The sequence below is a fragment of the Pteronotus mesoamericanus genome, unplaced genomic scaffold, assembly GCF_021234165.1.
Source record: "Pteronotus mesoamericanus isolate MK-2021 breed Mesoamerican mustached bat unplaced genomic scaffold, CSHL_Meso_final contig_73, whole genome shotgun sequence".
Classification (NCBI taxonomy): Eukaryota; Metazoa; Chordata; class Mammalia; order Chiroptera; family Mormoopidae; genus Pteronotus; species Pteronotus mesoamericanus.
In genome coordinates this window covers 26,467,392-26,490,801 of record NW_026555245.1, presented here as the reverse complement: position 1 = coordinate 26,490,801, position 23,410 = coordinate 26,467,392, and the positions used below count along the sequence as shown (strand labels likewise).

Here is a 23,410-nt window from a genome sequence, read left to right as displayed (position 1 = left end):
TTACATGGTTATACTATAAAGGAAGTACAAAAAAGTATTATAGCTAAAAATTAACATAGAAGATAAAATTTAAATTATAAATAATCAAAAGAATAAGAAATAGAGATATCAAACATTTTTAAAAAACTATTAGGTTTAAACTCAACAATATAAATAATTAAATGTATATAGTCAAAGTACTCCATAAAAATGACAGAAATGATTAGTCTGTTAAAGAACAGGTTAACTTAAAGATTATAAAGTGATATGCCATACTAATACTAATTAAAATAAAGATAGAATAGCTATATTAACATCAGATGAAGTAGATTTCAGATCAGAGTACATCATCTGGAATAGAGATGCTCATTTGATAATTACAAAGAGGATTTTAAAATCTTAAACATTTTGTACTTATTAAATAATGTTAAGTAGATGAAGCAAAATCTGTTTGAACATACTTCATGGTGAAAGACTGAATGCAATTTTCCTAATATTGTGTATAATGTAAGAATGCTGGCCCTCATCACTTCTATTTCTCATTGCTCAAGAGTTTATAGCAAGTGGTATCAGGCAAGAAAAAAATATTATTCACATTAGAAAGCAGGAAGTGAAACTGCTCTTGTTCACAGACAAATCTATATAGAAAATTCTACAAAACCTGGGAATTGCTACTGAAGACAACAAGCAAGTACAAAGGCTACAAGATCAATATATAACCACTTGTATTTCTACATACAAACATTTTAAAACATGCATAAAGCACAAGTCATGAAAATAAAATATATAAACTGGAATTTTTCTAAATTTAAAATTTCTGCTTCTTGAGTATTACTCTGAAGGAATTAAAATACAAGCCATTGACTGGAAGAAAATATTTACAAACTATAGCTCTGACAGTAAATTTGTATCCAGAATATTAAAACACTCAAAACTCAATGGTAAGAAAACAAACAGGCCATTTTTTTTAAAACAAGGAACAGTGTATTACTTTGTGGTGCAGGGGCTAGAATTCAAGCATTTGGAGGGCTCAGGAGCTATGCTGGGCAGCTCGAGTGAGCTTTTTCTCACAGCTTCCTTACCTTCTTTGTGAATTCTTCTAGCTCTTGGCATGTCTTTTCCTACTCAGGTGACCACAGCTCCTTCTTGCTCTTGCGTTGCATAGCCCTCAAACCACTCATCCTGATCAGCAATCTAAAACATAGTCAAAGGGATAATGAGCTAGGGGGTGAAGCTGGAGGTTTACCTGCATGATGCAGAAACCACCAGATGTTTATCTCTCAAAGTATCTCAGTGGCTTTACTTCCAGGTCCCACAAAGTTAGAGCAACTATTTCCTTTGCAGCAAAGAAAAAGGTTGAAGAAAAACGAACTCAGATATGTATTTCCTGTTCCGTTTAGAAGACAAGAGGTTACAAACAAGAGAGCTGAAGAAGTAAACATAAACACACACACACACCCCATTGAAATCAAGTCAGCCAGGATCACTTGTGCCTCTTCGTATCTGATGACCATTCTAGACAGGCAAGAGGTGTTGATATGGTTGATGATGAAGACAACAGCCCCAGTACTGAGGTCGTCGTTACTTTTTCCCTAAAGCGACTAAAAGTAGGGATAAGCCAGTGGCCAGGACCAACTGTTCCCTGCCATGGGCCAATCTCATACTGCCAGAAGTGCTTCTTCCTTTCTAGTGGCAGTTAACAACTCATTGCTTCTCTGCTTTTTCTTAGCCATAGCTGGTATCAATTGGGTATTTTAGCGGTCAGTCTTTTGTACCCACCAGCTCAGACTTTGTGTTTGGTTGAATACATTCTCATTTAGTTTTGCTTTAGAACTTGTCCACATTTTCTTTTGGGAGGTATTGAGGCAGTAGTACATTTCGCCACACCATAAGCTGTCAACAAATTAAAATGCGCCATGATTAATGATCCATTATTAAGAAATATATCATTGGAAATTTCTTTTGATTCATGGGATATTATAAGAAAAAATATACTGACCTGGCCGAGGAGATATCATGATCATGAAGGTGGTTTTCCCATGACGAGGCTTATCCACTGCGCTCTGGATATGCTGATCCCTGTGATTTCCCCAAATGTCGGAAACTCAACTGTGTAACTTGTGGTAGTAGGGGACTGTGCTTGCATGCTCCCCTGATTAAAAAAGAGAAAGCAAAGAAAAAAAAGAAAGAAAGAAGAGACACAGAAATATGCAAGAAAGTTTTCTGAATATTTTTTCATGGATGTTACCTAAAATATTCTTTATGTATTTGGAAAAATAACTACATTTCTGAACCTATGTTTTGATTTAGTTAACACTGACTTGATTACTTTAAGCTAAATCTAGGTTTTCAGTTATCTAGTCCTATATGGTTCTAAACCCTATATGACTCTGAGCTTAGAGATTTTAAAAGTTATCATGGAGAAGATGAATACCGAACAATGCGGTAAAGTACATATATTTATCTAAAAGTTAGCTTGAGAAAAAAATCAAGTCACAGTAATCCCTCAAGTAATAGGGTAGACAAGAAGAAACCAATAAAAGGGTTTTATTGCATGTAACAAAAATAGCATGATTTAGTAACTGAGTTGTAAAACCTTGAGGCAAAGTCACCTATGGCTTTCTATTTTTCTACTGAAAAAGTATTCTGGAGATAAGAATACGATCTTTAGAATTTATATTCTGATCTTGTCACCTATTGGATGCTTGACTCTGTTCAGTCATTTTAGGGAGAAATTTCTGTTGTGCAACATGGTAATAATAACATCACCCTCCAGAGTTAGGTCAATACTCAAGTACAATGTCTGGCATAGAGTAGGCTTTGATAAATGCCGTTTGGCTTTCTTTCCTAACAATGTTCATAACTGCAGTATTATACCAATTGCAAATTTTCAATCTGGTTCTCAGATATCAAATAATGAAAATGTAGTTTGAAAGATTGTACATGAAACATAACATTTCTTTGATGGACTGTAGCTAAGGAAAATAAACCTGAAAGGAAAAATGTTTTTTGAAGTTTATGGAATTTAAAATGGTAATGTTTAGAAGGTTGACAAAAATGATAGCGTTTTTAAAAAACAAAATATTGCTTAATAATGTATCAAAATAGAAATTATTCTAAAAAGCAGTGGGATTATTAGAGTTATGCATGTATTAATGAGGTTTAAAAAAGTCAATGGTAATTATTTAAACCTAGTTCCCTTTGATATTTAAAAAACACATATGTAGTAGATTACATACATGTACAGGCAGAATCATCTCCTGTAGTAGGATAAAATTAAGAATTTTAAAGATTAAGATACAGAAATAAATTCTTATTAAATGACATTCAAAGTTTGAAAACCCTTGCGTGGTACAATTCATCTCTCTCAATAACTGTTCAGCCAGTGACTACAGTTAATTCTTCCTCCTACTGTCTTCCAATCAGGAAGGACACTTTAAACCACTTTTCAATGGAAACATAAGTACATTTTGTGTTAGATTTTCATATTTAAAACTGGACACGCACCTTCAGAGAGTGAGTTATTTAAGCAAATTACTGTCATTAAATTAACAGGACATAGTCATTCATGGACAAGTTATTGAGTCCGACTCCAAGTTACATCCCACAGGGTACTGAATCACTTCATTATTTTTAGTTTTCATACCTTTTATTCTTCAGTTTAAAGTATTTTTATTTCCTTTTTTTTCAAATTCCTAGATCACTTCTCTAGTGTTTAAATTACTATTGTTTGCTTGCAATTACTCTCATCCTTACATTTATCATTTGGATTTTGTTTTTTTCAGATCTTAAATTTCAATTTGGCTTATTATTCTCTACATTTGTATACCGTGACCCCAATTATTTGCTCATTTTTTTAAAAAAAAACTCTCCTGGATGTTTGAATATTTTATTTATTTTTATTTTATTATTTTATTCTGCCACCATCCCCCCTGTATGTTCTTATAGCTACTTTGAATTCCTTCTTCTTTAGTTCTAATGGCTTCATTACCTCTGTCTCTGTTTCTGTTAATTGCTTGTTATCTTGATTATCCACAATTTTTCCTGCTTTTCTACATGTTTAGTAACTTTTTCTTCTATATACAGGACCCTGCAAATATTACTTTTTATATGTGTCTTGAATTTATTTTCTTCCATTTAAGAGTGATTCTTTACCTCTTTTTCTGGCATTTAGTTTTCTGAGGAATCAGCTTGACTCTGTCAAGGCTCATTTTCAGGTTTGGTTATGGTAGATTTAAAGTAATCCCACTCCTAAAGTATAAGAGTACAGTTTTTTTTCCAGGGGAGAGGGGAGGTCTTAACTAAACATCTGATATATTTATGAAGGTCTGTTGCTCTTAGCTACCCTGACCATCCAGAACTTCCTTTTCTGTACTGTGTGACCTCAGAATCCCTTCTCAGCTGCAGTCCTCTCTCCTTGTAGGAGCTGGCTTCCCCAAGTCTCATGGTATCTTGCTGGAAGCATGTACACATATGTGGTAAAAGACTCAAGGAATTTCTTATGTAGGTTTCTAGAGTACCCTCTTTCTTTACTTTTTCCTTCTAATTGGATTTATCGGGGTGACACTGGTTAACAAAATTATACAGGTTTCAGGTGCATAATTCTATAACACATCATCTGTACACTGTGTTTTGTGTTCGCCACTCCAAGGCAAGTCTTCTTCCATCACGATTAATTCTCCCATACCCTCCTCCACCTCCCCTATTCCTCCCTCCCCCACAATTATGTCCATTAATTCTTTCTCTTTTTAAAAATTTTTGCTTTATCCTTCTACTCTTCCCTCTCAGCCCCCTGAAACTCCTGTCCCACAGCTGTCTGCCCGTTCTCTCTCTTCTTTATTCTGTTCTCTTTTCTCTGTTCCATTAAAACACACATTGTTGTCACCTCAGCAGCTCCAAACAGTGATCTTGGTCTCTCTGCCCAGTGAGATCATAACTATCTGTAGAGTGCTCTGAGGCAATAAATAAATAAATAAATAAATAAATAAATCAAAAACAACAACAAAATAAAAAAAAGATTAACAGGTGAATATGGACTTCTTTTCCTGTGTTTCCCATATTTCCAAAAATCATTGCCTTGGGCTACCTATTGCCTAATGTCTCAAAATAATTGTTTTTAAAATATTTTATAGAATTTTATAATGTTTATAATGGGCAGGTATCAGAACTCTCTCAAACTCTTGTCATACTGCTAATTTGATGTTTTTGTAGAAAAGAAAAAAATGGGAAATAAAAAAAAATATGAAGTTCTCAATGTCAGAATGAAAACATCTGTCCCAAACAGGGTTAAAAATAAGGTTAAATAGCTGAAGAAGGAAGTACGATGTCCTAGATTGAAACTTGTCCTTTGAAAAAAGTTAAAGAGTGGTTTAACCAAGTATATACTTTAACTAAATTACCTAGACAAATATACCATTGACCTAGGGAACCATATTCACAGGAAGAGACAAATTTTAGAGTCTGGTATTTTTATCTAAAATTTTAAAGTGAGATAGAGATAGCCTTAAAGGAATAAACAATATAATTATGAATTTTTATCCTAACACATTAGCACCTATTAATATTTTTATAATTGACCTTCTTCAGGCCACATACGCCTTTATCTCTTTAGCCATCCCATAAAATCTTGGAGAGCATTCACATAACTTATTCATCTAAATATCTTTAATACCTAATCTATGACCTGGTATAGCAAATGCATCTTAAACATTGTTTCAAAGGAGATGTTAATTTTGTATTTGAGGTTAATATATAATAATGACTAACATAAAATGAATGCTAAAAGTTTGCTTGTCACTTTTCTGTTCAAACCTTATCATAATCTTGGTAAACCAGTAAGTCACATAAGCATAGAACAGTTAAGTGACTTGCCCGAGGTGATCTGGCTAGTGAACAGTGGAGATTCAAACTCTAGTAGGCTGACAAAGCTCTTGACCAGTGTGACATGCTACTTCTGAAGCAACAAAACAGGACATATTCATTAAAAAAATTCCCATTGTAAAAGTTCACTAAAATATTGCTTCTTCTATGTTGAATGCTGGGATATCCTAAAGGATATTTTAATAGGGGTAAATATAGAACATTAACATCTGCTATCCATTAGTTTGGCAACAAACCTAGCAAAAAGCAGAGGCTGACGTACGTTCAGAGGCATTATGCTATCAGTAAAGTTTGCTTCCTAAGGTAGAAAATGTTTCTGTAGGCAACAGAGTAGTTTTGTAAACCCAACAATTTGGGATGGATTGGGAAAGCCAGGAAGTATGGAGCAGAGGGGCAACTTTAGAGCTTATGCTGTCCACTCATTCTTGAAAAAAGTAGGGCCATTTGGTATTTGAAAGTTACCAATTTGATAAATGAAAGTACATTTTTCCTTCACAATTATTTTATTTTTACTCTAAAAGTTTGTGTTCTTTAATATTTCGGTTACAATAACATGTACTCAGAAAGGTTTTCTAATGACATCAATAAATGCCCTTCCTGACTTTGGATCCAGTGTGGAAACCCAGAAACCTATGTAGCTTCTAAAATTAAAGTGAAGAATTTCACAAATAAACTTTCATCATTTCTGTCATTTTTATGGAACCTAATCTAGTAAAGAAGAATATTGCAGCTAAATGACTGACAGGGAAAGCATCTTTTTTTAATTGGCACTAGGCAATTTATCAGACTCTGATGTCAGGGACACCCCATTAGGCTCTGAGAAAGTGATTGGTGGGATAACATTCAATTGGAAATCTCTGTGGATGATAGTTCATGCCACCATTACATCAAGTTAATGAATGAGGCCCAGTAGCATCCTCCTCTTCCTAGAAGGAACACATCCATCACAGAACAAAAGGGTCCCCAGTGCCAATAAGATGTCATGTGTTTTTTTTTTTTTCTTTTTAGTCTGTGTGAGGACAAAAAGATTTCAGAGTCTAAACTAAGAAAAGTACTGACATCCTCATCCCATGGAAAATAATTACCTGGACCATCTCAGCTCATTACTTTTTCTATATCTAGAAGTGTATCTACATGTACATAATCTACCTTAGGCAAACACAAAGCTCTCTCATGTCTTTTTCTTGGAAGAGATGAGCAATCTCCCAGTAATGAGGTTTGAAAAACTGTATAAACTCTTAATTGTACCATTGCTAAGCTTCTTAGCACAACATCTGAATGTATACAATAAAATCTTGAAAATATAATAATCAAATAATTCAGCAAAGATGTCTTACCATTTTTACATACTTTTGTAAAATTCTAAGAGAAAGAAAAGGGTAGGGGTGATAGGTGGAGTTCTCTTTCCATCTTTTTTATTATATGTTTTTACTTCTTTCACTTTTCCATTCATCTTTTTACTCCTTGTTTATTTTTTTCCTCTCCTTTACAGTACATAGGAAAACTTGTAAGAGCTTATGTGGCCTGAATGTGAATGGCCTGACTTGGAACTGACATATCACATCTTCATTAGGGCAGACTGCTCACCACAGAATGAGGGTGTTGATATATACTTTATTTTAGAATAGAAAAAAAAAGTCACTTATTTCTGACATCATGTGATATATGCATTATATTGGTGTCTTGATCTGGCCCAAATGCATTCTTTCAACCGTTATACTCCATATCGCTTATTTTACATAAACAGTTTTAACACACTACATCAACATCTAACTACACAGAAATGTACATTTGATGTAAAAATGCTCACAGTCAACTTATCCTGTATCATATCCACCTATTAATACCAATGAATGTTGTTTTGATGTTTACTTTTCCTTTTGTTTTAATCTTTAAATATTTTATTTATATTACTATCATCTTGGTTCAAATTTCATAAAAATCAAATTAGTCTGATAGTGATCCAAAAATAAGAAATATTTGCTCCAAAACCAAAATTTATATATTCTATATTGTATTTAGACTTATTTTAATATCAACTATTCAGTACTGGAAAGATAAAAAAAGATTTCAAAATATGTTTTTAATCTTTCTGGCAGGAATGATTCTACATACTTAGGATAGCTCAAGGTTATTTTTTTATGTACTTCATTTTACTTATTTTTTTTTTTTTACTTTTACTGCTGATAAGCTATTCTGTCAAAAATCAGAGTTTAATGAAAAATAAACACCACCAGTGGAGTCTTGCTAGAAAAGTTGATGTTACAGTTTCTTAGAATTGATGTAAGCTACTGTTATTCAAGCCAAGGTGATTTCTCTTTCCTCCTTATCTTTTTTCCCCTATCCACAGTACATGTATAGTCACATATTCAAAGTAGGAATTTCAGATTCTGATAAAATAAAAGAAAATGTTATAAATTTATGGGGAAACCATTTAATTATAACAAACAGCATTAATTTTCATTTAATATTGCTTCCAAATTGTCTATTCTCTCAATGACAGCCTGTAAAACCTTTATTGGGAATATACTGTTCTCCTATGTTATAATTTCAGGCACTTGGAATTATAGAAAATGCAATTGTTTAGTATCTAAAATATACTGCATGCGTGTTTCAAGCACATCATGATCTTTCTCAAATAATTCTAACCATTTTGTAATAATTTCTCTTGCCAAAAGGACTGGCTTGGCCTGATATTTTGTCTGCATTGGCCATTACCATTTGTCACATTAAGGGGAAAACATTAAATAGACTAAAGCAGGGCTTGACAACTTATTGTCCACTACTTAATTCCTGGCAGCCACCTATTTTATTTTTCTCCAGATTTATTGAAATATAAATGTCCTATAACATTGTGTAAGTTTAAGTTATACAATGTGATGGTATATATAGTGAAATGATTACCATGAGGTTACTTAACATTTATATAACCCCATACAGTTATGTTTTTTCTTTTATTGTGAGAACATTTAACATCTTCACTCTTAGAGACTTTCATTTTTTGTAAAGATTTTATTTATTTATTTTTAGAGAGGGGAAAGAAGGGAGGAAGCGAGGGAGAGAAACATCAACGTGTGGTTCTATCTCACGTGGCCCTCACTGGGGACCTCGCCTGCAACCCAGGCATGTGCCCTGCACGGGGAATAGAACCAGTGACCTTTTGATTCACAGACCAGTGCTCAATCCACTGAGCCACACCAGCCAGGGCAGCAACTTTCAAGTATATAATATAGGATTGTGAACTATAGTCACTGTGCTGTATGTTAGATCCCCAGAGCTTCTTTATATCTGGAAATCTGTACTTTTTCACAAACATATCCCTACATTTCCCTGCTGTCTTTGTCTGTCCCAATAGAAGTTTTCTCATGTGATTGTTGGCTCTCTGTTCATATTTATAACTGAGCCTGGGAGGCTAATTGAATGTTTTATGCATATGGGTAAGGTTAGTAACTAAAGGTGACTTTGTTAGAGGGATTCCCATATTGGTATATAATGTCTTTCCTCTTGACTCAGTCATATTCTCCAGAGAAGAATCCTTCAACCTTCCACTTGGATTCCAACAGTTTGTGATTTGGGGAAAAATATACCTGAATATCACAATGTTTAATACGAACATTTTTATTTAATTCCCCAATTTCAAATAAACCTTATTTTCATAATTAAAATAGTCTCGGTCTCTCAGTTCCCCTGGTCTTATACCAGGAAAAAAGAGGGAGAGTGCTATAGACTGATGTTATACGTCCTACCAAAAGTCATATCTTGATACCTAATCTTCCATGCACTAGTGTGAGGAAATGGATAGTTTGGTAAGTAACAAGGATATGAGTTTAGAACCCTCATGAATGAGATTGTTGTCTAATGAAAGAGACCCTAAGGAGTTCCCCTTTCACAATATGAGGACAAAGTGAAAACATGGCCATCTATGAATCAGATAGCTGGCTCTCACCAGGCACTGAATCTGCTGGTGGCTTTGTCTTGAACTCCCAGGCTTCAGGACTGTGAGAAATAAATTCCTGTTGTTTATAGGCCACCCAGTATGGTATTTATTTTTTTTTGCAGCAACCCAAACTGACTGAGATATAGAACCTGCAGTCTATTCAAAGTGAGAGAAGAGATCATTAGGCAGCGCATTTCTTCTTAAAATGATGTACCAAACTCCCAGTTCCACTGTCATCTTTACCCCTGAATCACTTAGGACATACCTGAAGTCAGCAATTATTACTAACTTGGGGGATTCTGCAGGGCAAACTGGGTCTTTTATTGCTGTCAAATAGTTGTCTCAGGATTCAGTTTTTTCAGGTCTGCTTTCCAGCCCTTCTATTTTTATTTTTGTTTTGATTTTCTCTAGTCTCTTCTCCCAGTCTTTTTCCTTTGCTCTTTTTATACCTTTAGAAATACTTAAATATTGCATTAAAATATCCATGTATTTGGAGTAAATGGTGTGGTTTCTTTCAGATTTTTTGAGGTATAATTGACACATAAAACTTCTATGTATTTCAGGTGACCAACTTGGTATTCTGAACTATGTGTGTATTGTGAAATAATGACCACAGCTGAGTTGATTATTATATTCATCACCTCAAAGAGTTAATATTTTCTTTATTTTTCTGGTGAGAATGCTTAATATTTACTCTCTTAGCAAATTTCAAGTGCACCATTCACTGTTGTTAACTATAGCCACCATGCTCTACATTAGATCTCCAGAGCTTATTTAGTTGCAAAGATGGAGCTTCGTGCACTTTGATCAGCTTCTTTTCTCCCCTACTCTCTCCTGGTCCCTGGTAGCCACCATTCTAATCTATGCTTCTATCACTGACTATTTTAGATTTCACATATTAGTGACATCGTGCAGTGTTCATCTTTCTGTGCCAGGAATGTGTTTTAAAATATGAATTCCTAACATCATCCTGGTGAATGTTAAAGTCTCTTTTTGTTCTTCCTATTCTTATTTCCAAAGTCTCTGTCACTATTGCCTCTTTAAGGAAAAACAATAACTGTGTTGCAGTATTAATCCTGGGTACACCAAGGAATCATTTAGACATCTGTATCTTCCTCCTGTACTATGTATGTCACATGAGCAAGACAGGCCTCAGTTATTTACTTGTGCAATTTGGTTAATAATATCTACCACTCAATATTGCTCTGGAGATAAAATGAGTTCATATGTACATGAGTGATGGGTAGACCTAGTTCCCCAGCTAATGAGGTATTTGCCCCTGATACGTTTAAGTTTATGATGATTAGAGATTGAAGTCTGTCCTTCAGCCTTGATTCCCACACAAAGTATGTAAAATCTGACTCTCTGTTTTTGGACTTCCAAAGGTAAATGACAGTTAAATGGTGTGTTATTCACAGATGGTGCATCAGCAGGAGGTACACACTCAAAATTAATTTGGTGCTGATTCTCTGTACAGTACATGAACCTCACCACAGGTGGCTCTTCTTCTTCTTCCCATGTCAGGAATTTGGCTCCCTCCTTACCATGTTCTTTAGGTCCATTTACCTTTTACAGTTCCCTATTCCACAGTCTAGCATAGTTTTAAAATAATATTTAAACATTACTTCTAAGAGTAAAGCTACTTAGTTATTTCTCCTGGAAAATATTTAGCTATTATTTCAGTCTTTATTTGTGGTATTATTTAACTAAGGGGTACTTTTAATGAATAGTTATAGATCAGATAGAAAAGAATATGTATCAAAAGACTAAATAATTACGACATAACATTACAAATTGTTCAAAAGGATGTCTCACATAGAGTGTGTACTCTAGAAATTCCTGTTTTTTGCCCCACATGGCTATTTTAAAATGATTGAAATTATAATAATTATATTGTTAGTTAATATGTATTGAAGAACTTCTACTTAAGTATTTTCTACTTAACCCTCAGAGTCACTCTGATACATAGATCTCTTCATTTTTTTCCATTTTCTGAATCATAAGAAGATTAAATAAATTCCTCAACATTGTATATAATTTTACCAACCAGCAGTTTCCAATTCAAGTGATTTTGAGATCCATGTGTTTCATCACTACGCCAGGCTGCTCCATTCCAGAGCCCTTCTATATTTCCGTTCACATTGGAATGCTTGATCCCCATACACCACTTTGGCTAATGACACCATGTAAGTGCACCTACCCCGCCGGCAGTAGAAGCCCATGTGACATGGTTGATGAAGGTTAGATAAATAAGTGGCCCCCCAAATGTTTTTAAAAGCCTATTATCAGATTTATTTTTGTAATTACTGTGTTCAAACAAATGTATGAAGTTGTAAATGTAAAGTCAACACTACATGTGGAGGAGTAGGAACTGAAGATCATCAGCCCAAGCAGTGAGTCTTTGCTGGGGGATTGTTTTGGGGATTAGGTAACAGAGCTCCGGAAGAGAGGCCCTGGACTGTGGAGGGTGTCTCTGAAGACAGATGTCATCATTTTGCCTAAGGTCAGTCCCAACCTGAAAGTGAAATCCACAGTTAAGATAATTATTTTGAAGTCTTCATATCTTTAATGACTATAATTTAATGAAATAGCATTAATTCATGCCTATACTTTGTCTTACAAATATAAAATAATCTTCAAATTCTATGAATGTTTGGTGGTGGGGGGAGCTAGAATCTTAAATAGCATTATTTCACACAAAACAAGCTAGAAAACAATTAAATCTAACCTCCTGTGAAAATACTCGCTCGCTACTTTGTTCCACAATTCCTCAAAACGAAATATCTCAAAAATTCCTCAAAAAAAACAAACAAACAAAAAACAAACCTAAATTGGAACTATTGCTAGCAGATGTAATAAAATTGAATAATTGGTTTATCTACTTTATTTGATGTGAGCCAGATGGCAAAGCTTTGAAGATAAAAGATTCGTGTGTGCGCGCGCGCGCGCACACACACATACAAGCACGCGGGCATGCACAGATGTGTATTACTTGAGAAAGGGAATATAAAAAGCTGTGAATATCCTAGGTTTAACTTGGTAATTCTTTAATAACCATGTGTTATTATGGTCTCTAGTATCTGCTAATGATTACATAGAGATTCAGTGCATAGAAATAAACAGATATCAGAGGCCAGAAAAATACGAAGTGTAAAAGGAAATGAACTCAGTGGAAAAGCAGGTATATAGCACAGAATGGGACACTGATGAGCCATTTGGCACCAACCTAAATAAGGAGAATCAGAGATCGTATTCCAAAATGAGCTCAAACCTCTGTGTACAGGCAGCTGTGCATAGTTAAGAATAGCATCCTAATTTTCTGTAATGTAAAGTCTAAATATGACAAAGTTAAGAAGGTAAACGTTTCTGTATGCTTACTAAAATGAGACAAAATTGCTAAAATGGCCCTTTCTATAATATTCATATTTGGTATTTACAAAGTCATATATAGTAGTTTAGTTTTGCTTTGGTTTAATCAGATTTAGTAGTTGATATTTTGAGAGTCCAACCACCGGGCTTAAGTACTCCATTCTTTTTTTTTTTTTTTTAATCCTCACCCAAGCATATGCTTATTGATTTTAGAAAGAGGGAAAGGAGGAAAGAGAGGGAGAGGAACATTAAGAGAGGAACATTGATTGGCTGCCTCTTGCATGCACTCTAGCAGGTTCTGAACCCATAACCTAGGCCTGTGCCCCAACTGAGGATCAAACCCATCACTTTTTCATTGATAAGAGGATGCTCCAACCAACAGCCACACCAAGCAGGGCAGTACTGCATTATTAATACAATATAAAGGGGACACATTTGTGACTGGGGCACTCAAACCCTCCATTTTAAAAACACAATTAACATATATTGAAAAGAGACTGGGGACCCGCTCTCCTTCCTATTTCCTCACCCTCTTCCATCATTATACTGACGTTAAAAATTCCCACTAGCTGCTATGTATTTAGTTTGGCCAGATAGGAGTCTTGTTAAACAAAATTTCCTCTTAATTTGTAACTGTTGAAGGAGTCACTTAGTCACACTATAGTGTGAATGAGTTTTATATGAATGCATATGTGAAAGAAAAAGATAGCAATAGATTTCTAAGCTACCTAAGACATTGGAAGGTCCATGACAGCACAGAAAAGGAAATTATCATTTTGAGTGATGTCCTAGACAACCCATTGTTTTAGGTTTTGAATTATTCCAACAGTCTTGTGAAGTACTAATGGCAAGTTTATAGATCAGGAAAATGAGCATCTCAAAATATAAAGTTTATATTTTTACTAACATATTATGAAAGAATACAACAAAGGTAATCAAAATATATAGAAAGGAGAGGCTAAAACACCAAATAATATAGTTTGCTTACTTTAAATTTTGCACGGAAAAAGATCACGACCTGCCAGAACATATATTTGTGCATTATAAACCAGGTCCCAATTTGTTATTTGTAGTAAGAGACAATTAGTTGCTTTTTGCCATGGTGTTCATGTCTTGCCAATGTTTTGAAATAAAATAGGGTTTCGCAATAATGGTTCTGAGTTGTCAGAGAGACATTGGGCTTTCTTACAACGCAGACCTTGGCTTCTACTTCTTCAAGAACATACTGATTCGAAAAAGGCAAGAATGGAATGTAGGTGTGAAATAATTGAATTGTTTATATAAAGTTTTCTTCAGGCATTCTTCTGGCAACTTCTTAACTTCCTTGAATTTTATTCCACTTGGAAGTTAAAATGCAGTCTTATTGTTACTATTTCTTTCCTATGGTCCTGTTTGTTCCTGGCATAAGTTACAACAAAAACAAACACATAGTATATATTAAGGTATGAAAGACTGATGACACTAAAAATAAAATAATTAGTTCTCTCCTGGTTAATATGTTCCTTTGTTAAATATAAGTACATATCCTAATGCCTGCTCCTGCTGCCTCATTCTTCATACAATACGAACTCAAATCAGATCTTAAATGTTAGCTTTCAGTTTACTCCTAAAGCTATGTCAGAATGGACGACTATCTTTGGCTCTACATTACCATCTTCTTTTATTTATTTAACTCAGTCGCCTTTCTTAGCCCAGTTGAAGCATTATTCCCTCCAAGAAAACTTGAGTGACAAGCTAGGAGAAGCACTTTTACTGTATTTTTATATATGAGGAATTTCATTAACTTATATGGTATAAGAATTTTTTTAACAAGGTTATTTTCTTAGACATTTAGCTCTTTGAAGGCAGACACTAAATTTTATTTTTCTTTGTACCTACAATGCACAGTGCTTGACATATATAATGCATAGTTTTCTTGAAATAAAATATCAAATTGATTAAAGAACATATAAGGACTTTCTGTAATTATAAAATTATCTTGACATTGGAGGCAGGAATGCTTATGGTGGGTTACAATTACAAATTTTAAGTTGGTTCATTTGAATGTTGTTCTTCCTTTGAAGCTTTCTATAAAGACCTTTAGAAGATTTTTAGATATAAAAGACAATGAATACATGAATAATAAAGAGAAATTTTATATTATAAAGAGGGCAGTTATTAAAAGAATGATAAAATATTTTAAGTGTTTTTTATACATGTGTCTATTGCATTAGGTCCCCATGCATGTTGTTAAACATCATTGCTTATGTTTTAATTTTTTATGCAGAAATATTGAATGAAATAGGACTTCCATTAATTGTATTAAAATTTGAAAATTTTACTATTTAGTTTTTAATACAATTACAATATTGTGTGCAATGTTACAATTTCTCTTATCCTATTAATATTGTGAGCTCTCCTGATACTGATAGTTGGCTTCTACTGGCAAATACTTTTGTCAAATGACTCATAAAAAACATTCAATAGGTTATGTTTGCAGCTTCAAGAAAATGTGAGTCTAAAACAGGTAAATACTCAAAATATAGTTGTCCTTTGGACTAAGACGTGGGAAGGGTTAACAAAGTGCACCATGAACTAGTCTGGCCACACAACTGAAATGTTACAAACAACCAAGACAGACTTGAACTCTTTAAGTATCATTTTTTACTGGCTACTGTTTACCTGATCACTAAAATTTGACACTCAAATCTTAATACCAAAATTCTCTTGACACAAAAATATCAACTATGTTTATTTTGACTCAGAATATCAAGTTCATATTTTCTCTTTAATTATTCTTTAAAAGATCTTAACTAGAATTTCTTTAAATGAGAAAAAATAAAATCAATTATATAATTTCTTATATACCATTAACTAAAGAGATATCTTCTGTCTAAAATATGAAACAAAAAATGTGCAAGTGTAATTAAAATGTTTTTTTCTTTTCTAATTATATTTTATTGACTATGCTGTTGCAGTTGATTTTGTACTTCTCCGCTTTGCTCACCTCTGCCCAGCACCTCCATCTCCCTCAGGCAACCCCCACTCTTTTGTTCTTGTCCTTGGGTCACACCTGTAAATTCTTTGGCAATTCCATTTCCTCTATAGGATTAAGGCCCCACCCTTATGACCTCATTGAATCTTAATTACCTCCCTAAAGGCCTTTTCTCCAATTACAGGCATACTGGGAGTTAGAGCTTCAACAAATGCATTTTGAAGGGCACAGTTCAGTCCACAACCCATCCCTAAATCAATTACGTTGCAGTATAGCCCATTTGACTATGCTCACAGCAGTGGACTGCCATGTGTGAGCATCACTTATCATTGAAGGAAAAAAAAAGTTGGAATCACTGCCCATTGTTAAAAAAAATGCTTGAGAAGAAAAACTATATATTTTACTTGCCTCAACATTCTTAGTGCTAAGTGAAGTACTAAGCCCACAGTGGCACTTATAAAATGTCTATTTAATGAATAACTCCGAAGAGCTAATTTTATGGTCCATATTGATCTACACTGGTCCATGTCAGAATGAATATTATTGTATTTATGTTGGAATACTAACTGCAGCAAATTCTCAGTTTCTTGATATCTTTGCTTAGCAATACAGCTTTTAACTCCATTTGTATCAGTAAATTTTACTCAGATCTTTGCAGATACAAAGGATACTTCCTTTACTCAAGTCCCTTAACAAAACGTAACATGCAAAAAATGCTACCCAGATTCTCTTGGCTTTTGGCAACTTGAAGACAAGCTCCTGTCAATTTCTGGCCAGAAGTGTTTATGACAAAATGTATTATCTAATTAGGTTCTCTAAATGTCCCTTATACTGCTAGACACACAACTTACATACTGATTGTGTTAAACACACAAGCAAATAAACTAGATTGACTTTCTAGAAGTTTGTTGTTTTAGACTTCAACTTCAAAACAATGGCTTGACACATATTTTACATATTTACATGGCTTTTATTTCATATTACAAAGAACACTGAAATAAGCTCAGAGTTGTGCTAGTATTTATATTGCCATTGAATTCAAATTAGCACATGGGGTGAAGAAGAATAAAATATACCAAAAATAATTATGTCATCTTCTTAAGACTGAAACATTTACTTGTTTACTTATGATTATTATAATCATAATTAGACATAAGACATTCAATTTGAAAAAGTGTAAAATATATATTAATGTATATTATTCTTTCTAATAACTTTTTGTTCTCTATATTTAAATTATTTTGTGATATATTTAGGAAAATAAAGTATTTGAAATTGGAATTTTGGCAAGAGTTTTTTCAAGAACATAATTTGATCCCTTTTAATAATATTCATTCTAAAGAAAAATTGCAAGACATCTCTTTGAGATCCTGATTTCAATTATTTTGGATATATATACCCAGGAGTGAGATTGCTAGATCATATGGTGGTTATGTTTTTAATTTTTTGAAGAATTTTCATATCATACTCCATGATTGTGCCAATTTACATTCTCACCATCAGTGTATAAGGATTCCCATTTCTCCATATACTAACCAATACTTGTTACTTCTTTGCTTCTTGATAATAAGCCATTTTAATAGGTTTGAGGTGATGTGCCCATTGAGGTCTTGATTTACATTTCCCTGATGTGCAGAGATGTGGAACATCTTTTCATATACCTGTTAACCAATTCTATGCATTCTTTGAAGAATTGTCAATTCAAGTATCTTGCTTATTTTTAAAGTTAGATTATTTGGGTTTATTTATTTATTGCTATTGAGTTATAGGAATTATATTTTCAATATTAACCCCTTATCAGATAATACAATATATGATTTAAAAATGTTTTCCACTCCATAGGTTGCCTTTTCATTCTGTTATTTGCTTCCTGTGCTGTATAGAAGCTTGTAAATGTGATGTAATCCTGCTTGTTTATTTTTGCTTTTGACGACTGTGCTTTTGGTGACATGTCCAAGAAATTATTGCCAAGACCAATGTCAAAAAACTTTTTTCATTTTAATTTCTAGGAGCCATAGAGTGTAAGTCTTTAATTCATTTTTACTTTCCTTTAATGAATGGTATGAGATCAGTGTCCAATGTAATTCTCTTGCATTCAGATATACACTCTTCCCTGTACCATTTGTTGAAGATATTTTTTCCCCTTTCAGTATTCTTGGCTCCATTACTGAAAATAAGTTGAGCTTGTATATAGGGGTTTATTTCTGGGCTTTTCTTTACTTTTCTTTTTTCTTTTCTGTGTATTTTTACCTCATTCCCATTGGGTGGCCATGGAGAGTTACAACACTTTGTCCAGAAAAAGAAACTGGAAGGTGATGTCTGCAAAAGGGTGGTAGGGCTAACTGGAGATTAGAATAAAGGGAACAGAGAACTAATGAGACAGGTTTTCCCTCAGTGAGGTGGAGCCACTCTACACTATGTATACCATTGGATTATGTATCTGTCTTCATGTCAGTACCATACAACTTTAATTTCTGTAGCTTTGTAACATATTTTGAAATCAGGAAATGTGAAACCTTCAGCTTTGTTTTTCTTTCTCAAGCTTGCTTTGGCTATTTGGGATCTTTGCAATTCCATATGAATTTAGGAATTGTTTCTTCTAGTTCTGTAAAAAATTCCATTGGGATTATTGATGGGAATGACATTAATTGATTAATTTGAATTTATGGTCAATTTAATGATAATAATATATTATTATTAATAATATTAATAATATAATAATATTATGGGTCTTCCAACCCATGTTTTCCATATAATTGTGTTGTCTTTAGTTTTATTCACCAATGTTTTGTAATTTTCACTGGGAATGAGGTAAAAATACATAATAGAATAGAATAGAATAGCCCAGAAATAATCCACACATACAAGCCCATATCTCACACCACTTATAAAAATCAAGTCAAAATGAATTAAAGACTTAAAGTGTAGAACTCCAACAAGTGAGGTCTTTTACCTACTTGATTAAGCTTACCCCTAAGTATTTTTTTCTTTCTGATGCTAATGTAAATGAAATTGTTTTTTAATTTCCTTTCTAATATAGTTCAATGGTAGTAAAATGATCCAGTTGATGATGTCAGGATTTTGGAAAGTATATATGCATTCACATATATATTGCACTATTATGCACAATAACCAATATATAAAGTCAACCTAAATGTCCATAAAGAGTTGAATGGATGAAGAAAATGTCTTGTACATATACAATAAAATAGTATTTGGTCTTAAAAATAGAAGTAAATACTGCCATATGCAACAACATGGATGAACTGGATGACATTATGCTAATTGATATAAGTCAGTCAAAAAAGGACATATACTACATGATTCTACTTATGTGAGGTATCTAAAATAGTTAAATTTATAGAAGCAGAGGGTGCTTAGAGTTGGGAAGGAGGAAATGGGGAATTACCTCTCAATGATTATAAAGTTTCAGCTATACAAGGTGAATAAGTTCTAGAGATCTGCTGTACAACATTGTGCCTATTGTTAGCAATGTTCTATTACGCAACTAAAAATATGAGGATAGTTCTCATGTTAAGTATTTTTTAACATTTTTTAGAGAGAGGGGAAGGAACAGAGAAAGAGAGGGAGAGAAACATTGTTATGAGGCAAGAACATCCCTTACGCCAGCCTGGCCAGGGACCAGGCCCAGAACCAAGGCATGAGTGCTGGCTGGGAATTGAACCTTTTTGCTTTGCAGGATGACACCCAACCAATTGAACCACACAGGTCAAGGCTTATGTTAAGTAGTCTTACCATAGTTTAAACAAATAGAGGGGGAAGCAGGAGAAACTTTGGAGGTATTGAATATGTATATTACCTTGATTATGGGGATGGCTTTCTGGGTATATCCACATGTCAAAACTCATAAAAATACTTTAAATATGTGAAGTTTCTTATATATCAATTATACCTTAAAAAATAAAGAAAAATTTCTACTTAGTTCTAAATGATTGGATTTGTAAGCACACTTTTGGAATGCAACATTGTAATGCAGGAAGCTTCTTGCTTACTTTGGCAAATGCACAGTTTACTCAATATTACTACTACTACTACTACTACTACTACTACTTTGTATATGATACCTACTCCCCAACTTATATTTTTCTCTTTATTCCTTTAAATTGAGTTAATTTTAATGACTGAAATCATTTTCAGTTAAACTTTCCCAAAGTCATCATTTCATTAAGTTCTTCCCTACACATTCCATGTAGTAATATATTGGAAATATGTTCTACTATAAAAAGTATATTATTATTAATATTGCTAAAATCATATTCTAAGCCTGCCACCTCTCTGAAGGATGGGATCATGTCTTTTTTTTTTTTTTTTTTAAAGATTTTGATTCATTAAACCTGGGTCAAGATCTAGTATTGAGCAAATATGCTATGATGATATTAGCAAATTCTGAAAGTTAGACTTACCTCTCTCTTCTCCATGTTACCCCACAGGGCAGGTTTCAAAGAAAAACAAACACTCAACATATACATCACTAATATGTAGCAGGGTCTACATACTATATAGTATAAGGTACCTAATATATAGAAGCTCGGCATCCACAATTTTTATACATTAAGTCTCTGACAGAGAAATATAAAGTGTTACACATTTCAAATCACACATAGATCAATGAAATAGAATAGATCCCAGAAATAAACCCAAGTCTCTATGGTCAATTGATATTTGAGGAAGGGGACAGAAACATAACATAGGATAAAAATAGCCTCTTCAACAAATGGTTGAAGAGATATGGACAACTACATGCAAAAAAATGAAACTCAACCACCAACTTACACCATACACAAAAATAAACTCAGGATGGATAAAAGACTTAAATATAAGTTGTGGCACCATAAAAGTCCTAGAGGAGAACATACGCAGGAAACTCTAGGATATTCCATGGAGCAATATTTTCACTGATATGTCCCCTAGAGCAAGGGACATAAAGGAAAGAATAAGAAAATGGAACTTCATCAAAATAAGAAGCTTCTGCATCGCTAGAGAAAACATCAGCAAAATTGCAAAGGAACCAACAATATGGGAAAATATATTTCCCAATAACACCTCAGACACGGGTTTGATCTCCAAAATATATAAAGGACTCACACAGCTCCACTCCAGGAAGACAAACAATCCAATTAAAAAAATGGGCAAAGAACCTGAACAGACACTTCTCCAAGAAGGACATGGACATGGCCCAGAGATGTATGAAAAGATGCTCACAATCACTAGCCATCAGAGAGATACAAATTAAAACCACAATGAGATACCACTTCACACCAGTCAGAATGACAATTATAAACAAATTAACAAACAACAAGTGCTGGTGTGACTGTAGAGAAAAGGGAACCCTAGTACACTGTTGGTGGGAATGCAGACGGGTGCAGCCACTGTGGAAAACAGTATGGAATTTCCTCAAAAAACTAAAAATGGAACTGGCTTTCAACCCAGCTATTCCACTGCTGGGATTATACCCTACAAATCTCAAAACACCAAATCAGTAGAACTTACGCACCCCAGTGTTCATAGCAGCGCAATTTATAATAGCCAAATGCTGGAAGCAACCTAGGTGCCCATCAGTAAATGAGAGAATCAAAACACTGTGGTACATTTACACAATGGAATACTACACAGCAGAAAGAAAGAAGGAACTCCTACCCTTCATGACAGCATGGATAAAACTGGAGAGAATTATGCTATGTGAAATAAGCCAGGTGGTGAAAGACAGATACAGTATGATCTAATCTATAAGTGAAACTTAATTAACAAAACAAAAAAGAAAGCAAATTAAAACCAGCAACGTTGAAATAAAGAACAAACTAACAGTAACCAGAGGGGAGGTAGGAGGGGAATAACCGGGGAAAAGAAGTGGCAGGGTCATCAAGGAACATATAAAAAAGACCCATGGACAAAGCCAAGGGGAAGGACTCAGGGTGGGAGGTTGGGGTGCGTGGGGCAGGGCAAAGTGGTGGGTGGAAATTGAAGACAACTGTACTTGAACAACAATAAAAATATATGTTTTTATACATTAAAAATAACAATAAAACTGCCATGTCTGAAACTATATGTGTGTGATATATATGTGTATAAATTTCATTTTGTATTTTAAGAAAATGTATCTTTTTCAAAATCTATTTATTTACTTACTTATTTTAGAGAAACAGAGGATGTGAGACAGTGATTTTGTCATTCTACTTATATACATTCATTGGTTGTTTCTTGTATGTACCTTGATCAGGGGTTGAACCCTCAACCTTGATGTATGTTGATGAAGCTCTACCACTGGAATTACTGGCCAAGGCTTTAAGAAAATATATCATAATTAGTGTAAGACATACTAAACTAACCTCAATAAATTTTAATTGTAATAATATTTGTATTATTGAAATATTTAAATGCATTAATATTTATTAATATTGGAAAATATTATTGTTATGAAACTCCCTGTCAAATATCAGTTGACTTTATATTGTTGGATTTATTTTTGGACTCTCAATCATTTTAATTATTTGTTTTGTATTTTAATCTTTATTGTATTTTTTCCATTACTATTTAGTGCCTTTATACCCCTCACCCCCATCAATCACCATACTGTTGTCTGTGTCCATCAATCCTTTTCCCTCATTGCTTAATCCTTCAACACCATAACCTCCCCGCAATTAGATGGAGAGCTGTCATCCTGCTCTCCATCTATGAGTCTGTCCATATTTTCCATGTTAGTTCAGTTTGTTCATTAGATTCCACATATGAATGAAATCATATGGTGCGTTGCAGCCTCTCTAGGCTGGGCAGGTCCGCTCGGCCCTTGGGTAGATGGAAGGTGTGTGGAGCATAGGGGATGCTTGACGTGCCTTTATTCGGGAGAGTCACACAGGCCACAAGCCCCTGTCCAAGTCGGCACCCTGACTCCCCACCTCATCCAAAGTTCCCACCCCTTAAAAACTAGTTCTAAACAAAGCAGCCTACGGGCCAGAAAGTGAAGTAATTATCATGAGCTGCGCATGTGAGCCTGTTCAAGGCTGCAGGGCAGTTTATCGCACCTGGGCTCAAGGCCGTGAGACCCGGGCTTAAGCTGTGGGAACACTGATTTATCAGATTCCTTCAAGGTTGTGAGGAGCTGTTCCCTCCAGTTACCCACGCATCTGGGTGAGGGAGCCAGATCACCCCCACCTACCCTACATATGGTATTTGTCTTTCTTTCTCTGGTTTATTTAATTTAGCATAATGTTCTCCAGTTCCATCCACACTGTTCTGTAGAGTAAAATTTTCTT

At 34.1% G+C, this 23,410-nt stretch overlaps 1 non-coding gene across 1 annotated transcript; it reads left to right on the top strand.

Moving 5' to 3' along the window:
- The first annotated feature begins 1,970 nt into the window (after positions 1 to 1,970).
- LOC129078509 (U1 spliceosomal RNA) lies at positions 1,971 to 2,134 on the top strand. The gene has a single exon (XR_008529964.1). It is a non-coding gene; the product is annotated as a U1 spliceosomal RNA (small nuclear RNA).
- Positions 2,135 to 23,410: the final 21,276 nt, after the last annotated feature.